Below are 14,750 nucleotides of genomic sequence, written 5' to 3'. Positions count from 1 at the left end.
ACTGATCTGTACCAGCAGAGAATTTAATGCCTGGCTTCTGAAGAAGGTAAAAGAAAGGAGTTCAAGCTACCTACATCGTGACCCCCTCCACTACCCTATCTATGGAACAATAGAAACAGCCTCTGATAATGATATAGGTAGCATTTTGGGAGGAAAGGTACTGCAGGAGTGGATCCTGTTCCTGAAGGGTATAGATTGGTTGAAAAGGAGGTGATGAACTCACAATGATATAGAATGCAATGATCTACTCTCTCACAGCTGGAGGATCTGCTGTCAAAAATTTACATGGGGAAAGACTATAAATGTGAGCTCACCCATCGTGTTTTGGGCAGATGTAACGGAGTAATGGCTATAAGTAATCATGGCTCCAATGGAGTAAAAGTGTGCTCTAATGGAGTAAATATTCTTTCTGGAGTTTGTTGTTATTGTTCTTTTTTAACAAAGATCACACATGGGAGGGTTGTAAAATACCTATAGGTATGTAAAATGTTAAAATTATTAGGCAAGTATGTGCAGTAAAAGAAATACTTCTGCAAATGGAAAACCCAAGGCATCTATGCCTTCAGAATGTTATTGGCATTTTAAACCATGATAATTGCTTCATAATGTAAGTAATTTCATTGTGAATATGAACACTGTAGGCAATGTATACTGTATCAGCTGTAGCTTCTACTTTGACTTTAATAATTTCCCTGAACAAAATAATCATTTTAACATATTTAAATATAATTTATGACATAACACGTTGCATATTTTAAAAAATGAGTTCATTTAATGGTCAAACACAGGCTCACTAAAGATATATGGTTATATCTAGGAATGTCTACGTGTGCATACGTATATAAACTGGGCCAGATTTCAGTCTTGCTTACCTTGGTGAGATCAACAGACTAACTTCAGTGTGAAACTGATGTAAGTGGCAATAGAATAAAGGTCTGATTTCCAGAAACAGTGGAGCAATGAAAGTCAATACAGTAGCGATTAGCACTTCTGAAAATCAGGCAGTCTGCATGTATGTTGGTGTGTGTGTTTTATAGGCAGAGCTGGTAGCACCACCTATAGTTAAGATTACCCAACACTTTCTATTATAAACCCCTGTTTTAAGTTGCTTATCTTTGCCAAATTCACCATTCAGGCTGAAATTGCCCATGCCGACTGTCTGCCTCAGGCTGAACTTCTGGGGGAAAGTTTCAGCAAAAATGGTGCACCTGTTTCCAAGAACAAGATTAGGGGAAAATAAGGTGTTCTGTGCATTTAAAATTCTTACAACCATTTAATTTAATACCTCTAGTACTTCCATGCTTTGGAGCAGGGACAAGGAGTCTGGGAAAGAGACTGGGCCAGGGAGCTGATGGAAGGCTGTGGGAAAGGAGAGACGAGGACTTGCTAGACAAGGAGACCGGAACTGGGAGCTGGGGAGGAGAAATGGGGTGAGGAAGATTGAGCTTGCGCAAGAAGTAGTGGAGGAGACTGTAACTGGCTGAGCAAGAAGACTGGAACAAGAAGTGTGGGCGGGGCCTGGTAAGATGAGCTGGAAAGGCATAGGAGACTGGATCTCACACAGGGACCCCCTAGGAGCCGGAGAGGAGAATTTGGGAAGAGACAGGACCAGGGTGGAGGGTTGAGAGGAAGAAGGGAACTGGGGTAAAAGGGTTTGTGATCACAAGAGAACACTCCCTCCAGAATCTGCATCCAAGATTCCTGGGTCTTGCATTCCTCTTTTGTCAGCAGATATCTGTGAAACTCACTGACTACTTTCCCTCTAGTGGCTGGTCTAAATAGAGGATGACAACCTACTACAGTTATCCATTACTCCATTAGCTCAAGCGGCAGAGGTCTCTGCTGTGGATATAAAGCTTCCAACCTTGCTGATGAACCATGTGGGTGACAATACAATGCCATTGGATGGAATTTCTGGGAGGGTGGTTCATTTAACATTTTTAAAAATCTAGGAAATTACACATAAAAACTAGGTTAAAAGAATATTAAGGTTGTAAAGTCAAGCACCCAAAAGCTTTTTGTGTACAATATGTATATATAGTTTACACACAATTTAAGTTTGTGTTCATGGTATATAACATTTAAGGGACAGATCCTCACTTGATGTAAATTGGTGTAGCTCCAGTAACCTCCATGAAGCTAAATTGCTTTACATCCTCTGAGGATGTGGCCCATAATATGCAGAGATGAGCTTAAGCCACGTAGTTTAGATCCAAGATCAGGTCTGGATTTTGAAGCACCACGAAGTGTGGGATTATTCAAATTCACGGTTTCAGTTCAGTTCATTCTAGAAAGAGGCCATAGTAGTAAAATTCAGATCCAAACTTGGAGCATATTTATTTTTAAGATTGGAGGGTTCATATTTGGAAGTCTAGATCAGGATCATCTTTAGCATGACCCATTCACTGCAATCCTTATTCAGGCATAACTCCAGTTACACTGAATGGGAGTCATGCCTGACTAAGGGCTGGATAAGCCCTTCAGGAATTAATCCTATGTGTGTATGTATTTATATCTGGACCTATAACTATACTATATACAGCCTTTAGACCATTTATTAATATTACATTTGTAGCCATTATCACCCCTATTAGCTTGTTGCAATTTTCTGTACTTTCAGTTTTTCAATTACATTGATTATCACATTAAACTTTCCTCATGCTATACAAACAGGCTAAAAATAATAAGCTTGTGTCTTCATAATACAAATGGACCATTCTCATTTATAATATCGACAGCACGGTGGGCTCATTTTTCAGCGGTAATGAAACTCTCATCTCAAGAGGTCCAATTCATAAAAACACTTACACAAGCTGCGCACATTTCCTTTTACTCCCACTGATGTTCCTTTTGGTTTAAATCAGATTGCAGATTAGACCTGAGATTGAAAGAAAATGGAAGAACCTCACTGTGTGTTGTACTGAGCAAGTGCAGGGAATCAGGTTTAATGGCAGGAAACACCCCTTTCTATTGCTTAAAACACACACACACACAAGATTTATGACCACGTGGTCAACGGCATGAGTTCACACAGCTTCGCCATTTGGTTGATTTCCCCAAAAAGCAACAAGCTGCCAGAAGAGAGATGAAGTTGAGCTTAAGCTCATTTTTATTAAAAATATTAACTTTTACCCAAAAGGACCCAGGAAAGAAAATAAGAAAATAGAGGAATGTTTAAGTATTAACTCCCGTTTTAACAAATGAAAGGCAGCACGGAGATTTCATTACTTATTTTGATTCCTCCCAGTGCCTATTCTAAGCCCTAATTCACATCCCAATGATTAAAATGTATAATAAGAAATTAAATCTCCCTCCAAAGTATTGCTGCAGATCTTCAGCAGGTGTAAATCAGTCTAGCTCCAGGATCTAGCCCACTAATTCAACTCCCAAATCATCTAACAATCATTCTGCTGCTGCACTGCAGCAATAGCTATACCAACCCCAACTCTGCCTGGTCTCTATGGTCTGTATTGAGCCGGCAAGGCCCTGGCCTGGTCAGGGCAGAGTGCTTACAGAACGCATGCAAGCTCTGCCATTCCCAGTACACGATGCAGCCTGTTCCCCCACCACAGAGCACCTGGCCTTCTCTCCAGGCCAGAGTGAAGTAGCTACAATGCCGTTTGCCCATTATGCAGCCAGCTCTTCAGAGTGGTTTGAACCCCAGGGAGCCAATCCAGCACTCCCCTAAACACAGAGACTGCAATTGTGCCCTCTCATTTTTTAGGGGTGGGTGTGGGTAGGTGGGCCGCGGTTCCTTGTGCTCTCCTCCTCCTTTATCTACCCACTCAGGGAAAGACCACTACATAGCCGCTTGCTTCCAACCTCCCCAGACTGTCTGAGAAGAGAGTCACTGCTGTGGGTTCAGTTATTGCTGAATAAAAGGGTTCATGGGTGTGTGGTGCGGACAAGGAATGTAAAGATAGCCAGGAATGAACCAACAGTGTCGGTGCACCCGGAAAGCATGGGGAGCTTGTGAGCATGGGGGTACATGCTGCTGCCAACCTTCCGATAAGGACAGTGATTGTCAGGCTTTTAACTTCCGTAGAGGTCCAGGAGAGCTGTTCTAGCAGATGAATCAGGCCAAGTTCGGGGCTCCTCGGGGAGCCCAGAAACATGGAGGTCTTGTCTCAGGATGGTGCATACTGTGTGGCATTCAAGATTTTGAAGCACCTATATAACCAGGCTGGGTAAACCTGAAAATGTTCGAGTTCTGCTTCTAGCCCCAAGTTCGGTAAACCTGGCCCCAACCCAGCTGTGAACTGCCCTGTGATGACAGTCAAGACCTCACCACCTCTTCTTGCAAACCATCATTGGAAGAGCCAATTGCCCAGAACCAGGAGAAGGAAAGAAACTAGAAACCTCCCATTGGATTTAGCCCTCTCCTTCCACCTAGGGCTGAGGGCACAGAACATGTTTTCAGTGGATGGGCATCCAATTCCACAGCACCTAAACTTGTAACACTTTGCGTTCCCTTTGGCAGACACCTTGACACTCATGCTGCCAGCGTAGACCAGCTCAGATTATTACTGTTTTTTGCTCAGCCCAAGTTATAAGCACCTTGCTTTCGATTTCTCTCCTCTGACTTGCTGTCAAAGTTCCTGAACAATTGGTCATCTTTTCAGGGCACCACCATGCTGCTTTGTGGAACAGTGAAAAGGCTGGTTTGCTGGGACAACAGAATGTTGGTCTTGGAAGCGAACGCAGAGTCAATGCTATCCAAACGGACACCTGCCCCAGATGGTTCTATGAATAGGATATCTGTGGCTTTAATATAAGGTCTGAAAGTGACAGGTTAAAATGTGGGTGGGTGACTGGGAACCCTCCTTAACTGCTCATGTGCTCATTAATGAAGAGTGTTTCTAAAACTGCCCATTGGTCTGTGGGTGCCAGGCCATTCAGTGAAGTGTGTGTGAGATCCTGCTGCAGCTTTGGAGCCCTCTTCCTGTTAAATCTGCACGACACATCTGTCCATAGATGAATGGGAGTTCTTTATTCTTCCCTCATGTCTCAAAATAGTGTCCAACCCCCTAGGGCAGCACAGCGGCTGGGCACGGGAGAAGAGAATGCCCACCCCTTTCTAGTGCAGACACACAAAACTGGACTTGCTCCCTTGGCAGTCATTGTTTTGACTGGTGAGTTAAATATCATTTGCTTTTCGATTCTCACTTTTGCCCCCTTGTAGTGCCATGCCTGAGAGGTACTCAGCTCATGGTGATAAGCCTAGAACAAATGCCTGGAGAGACAGATCAGCTAGATGTGCCAAGCTCCATCCCACTGCTTGCAGTGAGAACTAAAGGGGCTCTGTACCACTTGGGACATAGCCCATGGCAGTGGTGGGTGTACTAGTCTGGGACAGTTTGAAAGGCTGTACTAATGGGAATGTGTACAACTCACCACGGATATTGTTCCTTTAGCAGATTACCAATGTAATAGCTGAAGGCCAGAGTATCTGAGCTGAGGAAGGCAGCACCATGTTATCAGAACAATGCATTTTTTCTGCCACCAAATGCATGTTCTTTAACTTCGCTCAAATTGCCATTTAACGTGTGCCAGAGGAAATCTGGGTGACATTGGGGAAGGTCAGTCAGACACAGGCAGGTGTAATATCGTTCAAGCAGGCAAGTCAAAATAAAGGTTAGTTAAAAGGAACATAATTAGGGCCAATGTTGCTCCCGTGGTGGGGGTGGAGAGTGAATGAGTGCCTAAGGGAGCCAGAGCTACTCCCTAAGAGTGTTGGCACCCCAAGCCTGGGCACTGTTCAGCCTGCCTCCACCTCCATCTAGGGGAAACTGTGGGAAATTACATAAATAAATCACTTGGAAAAATGAAAGCCCTCCTGATTTCTCCAGTGGGCATGAAAAAGGCAGAGTCAGAGGCACACGGAGGCGGGTCATGCTCACCCCTTTCGTTCTCACTGAGATGGGGCATCAGTCCCACCCATCCACTCTCCTTTCCTCTCCTCTTCCTTCCCGTCAGGGACTCATCTTTGCTCCAGCTGCCCTGGGCTCCACCGAGGGATGCAGATGCAGATGTGAGGAGAATAAACGCTTTACTTCCTTGCAGCCCAAAAGACATGGTAGAGTAGGGTAAGGAAAGAAGGTGGAAGGGAGAGGGTTCTCCTTCCCTCCCCTTCAGCCCTGCCATGGTAGCCCCAGCAGCACTGTGAGATCTGAGGATTGTTGTCCAATTCAGAAGGCATTTGGGGGATGTCCCTAGGTGTCTGTTTGGAGAAAGTAGGAGAGAAAAGATAATTAGCTCACCCCTATCACTTTCTCTCCCCTTCTCCCTGGCTGTGCTGGGCTGACTGGGGTTCTCAGTCATTCAGGAAGTCTAGTCAGATCTTGATTAGCCCAACTATGGTTATCCAAAAACCTCACTTATCCAAAATGAGGTCATGTCCGCAACGTGTATTAATTGCATTGAGAATTATCTCGATTGTCTGAACACTGAATTGATTCTGATAAATGAATGTCCACCATGTGACTTGGTAAATGAAGGTTTGAGTGTATTAGGCTCTTGCTGGAGGGGATGGCACAGTTGTCTACGCTTCTGGGTTGAAATACCTAGTTTCTCTGGAACTAAAGGTCTGAAGCCCCACAGCTTTGATTCAGCCCTTCTTCCTTCAAACATAGATAATTTGATCCTTCTTGTACTGCCTGGACGTTAAAAATCCCATGGCCCATTTTGCAGGTATAGAGGGCCTGCCCCATGGCTTTACCAAAAATGCCCACTCCTCATATCATACAATAAGCAGTGTGCTGGCTGCCTACTTGATTACCGGATTCAACCCCAGAGGTGATTACAAACAGTTAACCCATCATAGAATCATAGAATATCAGGGTTGGAAGGGACCCCAGAAGGTCATCTAGTCCAACCCCCTGCTCGAAGCAGGACCAATTCCCAGTTAAATCATCCCAGCCAGGGCTTTGTCAAGCCTGACCTTAAAAACCTCTAAGGAAGGAGATTCTACCACCTCCCTAGGTAACGCATTCCAGTGTTTCACCACCCTCTTAGTGAAAAAGTTTTTCCTAATATCCAATCTAAACCTCCCCCACTGCAACTTGAGACCATTACTCCTCGTTCTGTCATCTGCTACCATTGAGAACAGTCTAGAGCCATCCTCTTTGGAACCCCCTTTCAGGTAGTTGAAAGCAGCTATCAAATCCCCCCTCATTCTTCTCTTCTGCAGGCTAAACAATCCCAGCTCCCTCAGCCTCTCCTCATAAGTCATGTGTTCCAGTCCCCTAATCATTTTTGTTGCCCTTCGCTGGACTCTCTCCAATTTATCCACATCCTTCTTGAAGTGTGGGGCCCAAAACTGGACACAGTACTCCAGATGAGGCCTCACCAATGTCGAATAGAGGGGAACGATCACATCCCTCGATCTGCTCGCTATGCCCCTACTTATACATCCCAAAATGCCATTGGCCTTCTTGGCAACAAGGGCACACTGCTGCCTCATATCCAGCTTCTCGTCCACTGTCACCCCTAGGTCCTTTTCCGCAGAACTGCTGCCTAGCCATTCGGTCCCTAGTCTGTAGCTGTGCATTGGGTTCTTCCGTCCTAAGTGCAGGACCCTGCACTTATCCTTATTGAACCTCATCAGATTTCTTTTGGCCCAATCCTCCAATTTGTCTAGGTCCTTCTGTATCCTATCCCTCCCCTCCAGCGTATCTACCACTCCTCCCAGTTTAGTATCATCCGCAAATTTGCTGAGAGTGCAATCCACACCATCCTCCAGATCATTTATGAAGATATTGAACAAAACCGGCCCCAGGACCGACCCTTGGGGCACTCCACTTGATACCGGCTGCCAACTAGACATGGAGCCATTGATCAGTACCCATTGAGCCCGACAATCTAGCCAACTTTCTACCCACCTTATAGTGCATTCATCCAGCCCATACTTCCTTAACTTGTTGACAAGAATACTGTGGGAGACCGTGTCAAAAGCTTTGCTAAAGTCAAGAAACAATACATCCACTGCTTTCCCTTCATCCACAGAACCAGTAATCTCATCATAAAAGGCGATTAGATTAGTCAGGCATGACCTTCCCCTGGTGAATCCATGCTGGCTGTTCCTGATCACTTTCCTCTCATGCAAGTGCTTCAGGATTGATTCTTTGAGGACCTGCTCCATGATTTTTACAGGGACTGAGGTGAGGCTGACTGGCCTGTAGTTCCCAGGATCCTCCTTCTTCCCTTTTTTAAAGATTGGCACTACATTAGCCTTTTTCCAGTCATCCGGGACTTCCCCGGTTCGCCACGAGTTTTCAAAGATAATGGCCAATGGCTCTGCAATCACAGCCGCCAATTCCTTCAGCACTCTCGGATGCAACTCGTCCGGCCCCATGGACTTGTGCACGTCCAGCTTTTCTAAATAGTCCCTAACCACCTCTATCTCCACAGAGGGCTGGCCATCTCTTCCCCATTTTGTGATGCCCAGCGCAGCAGTCTGGGAGCTGACCTTATTAGTGAAAACAGAGGCAAAAAAAGCATTGAGTACATTAGCTTTTTCCACATCTTCTGTCACTAGGTTGCCTCCCTCATTCAGTAAGGGGCCCACACATTCCTTGGCTTTCTTCTTGTTGCCAACATACCTGAAGAAACCCTTCTTGTTACTCTTGACATCTCTGGCTAGCTGCAGCTCCAGGTGCGATTTGGCCCTCCTGATATCATTCCTACATGCCCGAGCAATATTTTTATACTCTTCCCTGGTTATAAGTCCAACCTTCCACTTCTTGTAAGCTTCTTTTTTATGTTTAAGATCCGCTAGGATTTCACCATTAAGCCAAGCTGGTCGCCTGCCATATTTACTATTCTTTCGACTCATTGGGATGGTTTGTCCCTGTAACCTCAACAGGGATTCCTTGAAATACAGCCAGCTCTCCTAGACTCCTTTCCCCTTCAAGTTAGTCCCCCAGGGGATCCTGGCCATCCGTTCCCTGAGGGAGTCGAAGTCTGCTTTCCTGAAGTCCAGGGTCCGTATCCTGCTGCTTACCTTTCTTCCCTGCGTCAGGATCCTGAACTCAACCAACTCATGGTCACTGCCTCCCAGATTCCCATCCACTTTTGCTTCCCCCACTAATTCTACCCGGTTTGTGAGCAGCAGGTCAAGAAAAGCGCCCCCCCTAGTTGGCTCCTCTAGCACTTGTGCCAGGAAATTGTCCCCTACGCTTTCCAAAAACTTCCTGGATTGTCTATGCACCGCTGTATTGCTCTCCCAGCAGATATCAGGAAAATTAAAGTCACCCATGAGAATCAGGGCATGCGATCTAGTAGCTTCCGTGAGCTGCCGGAAGAAAGCCTCATCTACCTCATCCCCCTGGTCCGGTGGTCTATAGCAGACTCCTACCACTACATCACTCTTGTTGCACACACTTCTAAACTTAATCCAGAGACACTCAGGTTTTTCTGCAGTTTCGTACCGGAAACTAGCATTCAAAGTGCTTTGGCTTCCTTTCAGATAAAAGCCATTATGGAAATATGGCTTGTTCTTTTATTTATTTGTGGGAGCAGCAGGAATCAGTGCAGAAAAGGCATAAGAACCCACCAAGAGAAAGAGAGAGAGGCTCATGAAGAGAGACTTGAGGTGTGAGACGATTGGCACCAGCTGAGGATCTGGCCCAGAGTTTTAAGTTTCCTTTTGTCACCTATTTGTCAGAAGCTACAAAAAAACTTGTTAATAGGGCTTTTTATACAAAAGTGAAATGTGATTTTCTGATTCTTATTTATTTATTTTAGAAAAATGGAGTGAAAGCAGGTTTCTCAGCCTCTCACCATCTTCGAGTTGTTGGCCCCTTGGGAGGAATGGGATGAATTAATCCCTACCGTGTCTTGTTTAACTTGGCCTCATAAAGAGCTAACCTTGTTGTAACTTGGAAGATCTGCAGATATTATGCATTGTACAAGTGGGAGTCATTAAGGCATAAGATATGGTGTCAAAAGATCTGAGTTCTAGGCCTGATTCTGTCACAGATGCCCTCTGTAGCCCTGGACAAATCTCTTAAGCCAAAATGTTCAAAGATGCTGACTATCTGGCTACATATTTATGTTTCTAAATGTAGATTTAGGAGCTTAATTTTAGGCACCCAAATTTGAAAACATTGGCCTCAGTGTGTGACTCAGTTTCCCCTTCTGTAAAATGGGAATAATATTTACCGAACTCAGCTTAATGTCTGTAAAGCGCTTTGAGATCTTCAAAGGGAAGGTACTAGAGAAATGTAAGCCGTACTTACCACTGTACATTTTTCCAGCTTGGTTATTCTTCTGCGTGCTAAATGGTTTTGAGTGGATTGTTAACTATAAACACACAACTATTATCTAAACAGAGTGTGTATTAACCTCACCCTGAACTAACTTTCTCATATAACATGAGCTCTCAGAGAAAAATAGTCTTAAAAAGCAGCACACTTTCAAATTTAGCAACCTGAAACCACACATAATAGCATCTTATGTATCTAAGGGAGAGTAGCCACTATTCTAATGACTAAAGCAGGGATCACAAGTAGTATCCAATAATCTGGCTGTTATTCCTAGAGTAAATTGTTGTGTTTCTGAATCTTTACAACTGGTGATCAGACTCACACAAGACTAAACATTTGGCTTGCTACAGTATAAACTGCTACGCCTCTCATTAAATGCCAGTAACAGCAACACCCTTTCTTCTGAGGTTATTTACATTGCAAAGACAGTGATCACAGCAAGGGTTTCTAGCAAAAATACAATAATTTGTGTGGGTATATTTCCCCCCTGCAAATAATATGTCTTTGTTTTACAGAAAGAGTGTTTCCTCCCCTCACACGCACATGCATGTAGAAAATGCACAGTATAGATACCTACATATTATGTATGTGTGTCTTTCTAATGCATATATATAGTATAGTTCCTCTTTCTCCTTTCACTGTATTTTATCTTTAAATTGAGAGAGTTTTTTTATAACACGAATCATCAGAGAGGAACAGCTAGTTACCAAGGAGACTCCCTGATGAATCAGAGTCTGACTGGTATAAGATCTAGACACATTGTATCTTCTTAATTCATGAGACCTTACATTTTAAACAGAGGGGGAAAGATCCCATCACAACCAATTGTGGACCATGCATTTCTCCTGCCAGTGAGGACAGTTTTTATTTTTGCCACAGAAGCAAATTAGCGAGTGCATTTTGTGTGGAATCAGTTAACAGATTTAGACAAATGGGGGAATTTCTCTGGAGCACTCTTGATTCAGAAAAACAAATACCAACCAAGGACGAAGGGCTCCAGATGGAGGCAACAGAAGAAAAGACTTAAAAGCCCCTATTTCCATACAGGAATGAATAAGAAGATGCAGTGTCAAGCGAGTACTGGAGAAGCATCTGCATATCTGCTTTGCTGCAGCCTTGGTATTTCTAAAAGTAAAGATTGTGTCAGAAGAAAAGGTGTCTTCTTCCGATTTATCTCTGCATGTCTGGCATTGGACTGAATGGATCAGGATTCTAACTTCCACAAAACCAGTTCAAAATTGGCTGAATGCAGAAACTACACTATATTCAGCATCAACAGCTTTCGTCAATTATCCTAATGTGTCAATGTCCAAAGTTTTGTCAATAAGCCTTGGTTTTGTTTCCGACTTCTACACAGTTTTTCTCCAAGTACCAGGCAAAAGTGAAGAATTTTGCAAAGTGACATAAAATGCACTTATCCAGCACAAACCCGAAGTTTCCTGATGTTAATGGGAATTACCATAATGTCCATGAAACATGTGAACAGTTCAGTCAGCCGAAGATGTGTAAACAGAGCAGATAAGAAGAGGAGTTTTAAAAAACGTGGCAAAAATAAGGAGCTCTGTAAAATAAAGTTTGCATGTGGGAAGCTCAGTTCTTTAGACTTACTTTATTCAACAGAGGGTCTTCTCACCCAGCGACTTCTGACTGCTCATTTTAGGAAAATTACTGAACATGTTGGTATTTTTCCTTTCCACCTAAAAAAATAATAATTAAACACCCTTGGAACTGTAAGAAAAGTGAAAAATATTCCAAGACAGACATCGAGAGACAAGATTTATGGAAATCTCCCTCTTGAAAATAAGTTATTTTCTCAAAGGTGAAAACTACAGAAGTATGTAAATTAAAGGAAAAATCTTTTTGTCAGATCCAGTTGAAATCTCCATACTGGGAACAGAGAGTCCACTGTTGCTAAGGTAACTTGATCAATTAAAAGTTGGCTTAAATTGCAGGATATATTGAAATGTATGAAATAAGAAATGTATCTGAGAGTTAGACTGGCCAGCATGACGTGTCTGCGAATGAAGATTAAAGTGTGTTAGAACAAATGTAGGCTTTACTGTTACGTGTGTTTTGGAAGAAGAATTCCTGAAGTGTTAACATTTGGGAAGAGGCTAATGCTAACAAGGTTGTTAGTCAGGGATTCAAGTGAAGGACATTTTATAGGCAAATAATTTCAAGTACCGTTTTGTTACATAAATTACACTCTCTCATCTCACGAATGAAATTAGCCGGTGGCAGCATTTATGGGCTGAAATGAAAAGCTTAAGGTAATAATATTTTAGTAATGCAGATTGTAAGGTTTATCACCACTAAAAAAGGTCTTTGAATTAGAATAGACTATAGAACTCCCATTTGGAGAGAGTATTATCCAAAATATGTAGATTGATAGTGATTGAAAACAACATATGGAATAATGAAGTGTTATGACAAGCACTTATAGACAAAAAAGCTGGTTTTGGCACCATGAGACAAACTCAAGGAAATTTCAGGATTTGGCTGAAAGCCCATCATTTATTCACTGCCACTCTCTTCTTAACTTGATATTTTTGTGTCTAGGTATGCTGAAAGACTCTGAGATCAGTGCAAGGATTTATACAAAGTGATTTGCTGCACTTCTCAGGTACATCAGGCAAGGTAATGGTGTCAGAGCAGCAAGTTAAGAGACTTTCAGGATTGCAGTTTCATGGATATTGTGGGTTACTGGAGCTTGCTTGCCTGAGTTTTTATGTGCTTTATCATTTTGAATGGGTGCGGCCTACAGTGAACGTTAAAGAGAGAAGACTGAGAGAGCAATAGCTAAACGCAGACTTACTACAAACAAAGCACAAACTTCCGTGCCCACATTTGCTACTAAAGCTCAGTCCTATCCTACAAGAGCTTTGCTATTCCTGGAGATTTTGTCCTGGAGATTGGTTATTCTACCAAATGCTTTCCATTCTTTTTAAACTGTGGGTGAACAACTTGCAGGGACATAAATAATACCTTGCCCCTACACAGTGCTTTTATCTGAGAATATCAAAGCACATTAGGTGAGGAAACTCCATTTTACATGGGGAAACTGAGGCATAGAGAGGTTAAGCGCCTTGTCTAACATCATTCACCTGGTCAGGGTCAGAGTTAGGTTTAGAATCCAGGTTTCTTGACTCTCAACATCATGCCTATTTATCCAGGAGGCCTAGCCTACTCATTGGCTCATGGTGACATTTACCGGGGAAAAAAACAAGTCTCCGTGGCTGAAAAACTAGTATCTAAAACTGCTGTGCTTTGTGATCTTTACCCTTAACATTATCTGAATGCTGGTTCTGCTTGTGAATTTTGGGGAGCATTGTGGGCATTGTGGGGTGGTTAACAGTGGTCTAAAAATTGTTTTTTGCAGATAATGAAAGTTGATGCCACTCGAGTCTGGTCTGCTGTGTAAATCCCTAGGGTAGGATTAATACAAATAAAGTTGGGGGTGGGGGAACTGTGAAGAGAATCAGTTGCCAATTAAAGATTGCAGCTGCTTCTGAGCCATTGAGGTCTATCAGGGAAATGTGTGTTGTTAGAGAGTGTACTGATTCTGGAATGGCAGATTAGTATTTTTTACATGATAGATTATTGCAGCACAACTACATACATTCATTATGGTGTTTTGTGTAAATATAAATTTAGATCCAGTTTAAAAATGGAATTTCTGAGAAATGTGGCTATTCTGTGCTCATTTGGCTTCTGTCGCTGTGCCCTGAGTCCAGCTGCTGGGGAAACTTATGGAACGGCCATACAAATATCTCCCGATCATATTCCCTACAGTCCGACTGCAGAATCCCACCTGTCCTGCAAGAAGGGAGTGTGACTTTTAGAGGAACTCTATTATTTGGTGGCAGTCACTTTGCCAGGCAGATGGCATTGACAGGACTTTGCTACCTTCAGCCTTCAGAGCTTTCTTTCCTGCCCTAATGATCGTTTAAATTCACACTAGAGTTTACACCATGCTCCTCACTATGGTGCCTCAGCACATTATGCAACTGCATTGCTTCACCAAATAATCTGAATCCTTGTACAAAATGGTCGCTCTGCACATTTCAGTTTAATAGGAAATTAACCCCAAATAAAAATCATTTGAGACTGATCAAGTGGCAGAGTCATCCTAAATAGTCCAGAGGATGCAGCATGTTGGATACCCATGCTGGTGATCTGAATTTGGGACCAAACTCATTCCCTCGCCTGTTCTGGAAGGCAGCAGACTCAATGCTCGGCATGATTTGGGGGTGCAAGTCCATTCTTGAACAACCTCCTCTGGCTGACCCAAGAATTGCGTCAATGGGCTGTGGAGGGAGACCAAAGCCAATGCTCTTCCAGTGGAAGGATGGTTGTTTCAACATGTGGCTCAGGAGAGGAAAGGAACAAGGGAATGGGAAAGGCAACAGGAAGGCCCCAGAGCCCCTACTCCCTCAAATCTGGTAAAAGTCTCTGTTTCCTTGTAAACTTTTTTAATTGGTCAGA

The 14,750-nt window shown here is 43.3% G+C and overlaps 1 protein-coding gene across 2 annotated transcripts in view; it reads left to right on the top strand.

The window, feature by feature from the left end:
* KCNMB2 (potassium calcium-activated channel subfamily M regulatory beta subunit 2) overlaps nucleotides 1–14,750 on the top strand; it is a 236,348-nt gene that overhangs the window by 145,705 nt on the left and 75,893 nt on the right. Inside the window, exon 1 of one of the 2 annotated variants that reach the window (XM_073359329.2) lies at nucleotides 11,060–12,181. The exons of the other annotated variant lie outside the window; for it this stretch is intronic. The gene's annotated coding sequence lies outside the window, so the exon portion shown is untranslated. Of the gene's footprint in view, nucleotides 1–11,059; nucleotides 12,182–14,750 lie in introns of those variants that run through there. 2 annotated transcript variants of the gene reach the window in all.

Source organism: Lepidochelys kempii, chromosome 9 (genome assembly GCF_965140285.1).
Source record: "Lepidochelys kempii isolate rLepKem1 chromosome 9, rLepKem1.hap1, whole genome shotgun sequence".
Classification (NCBI taxonomy): Eukaryota; Metazoa; Chordata; order Testudines; family Cheloniidae; genus Lepidochelys; species Lepidochelys kempii.
This window is presented reverse-complemented; position numbering and strand designations above follow the sequence as displayed.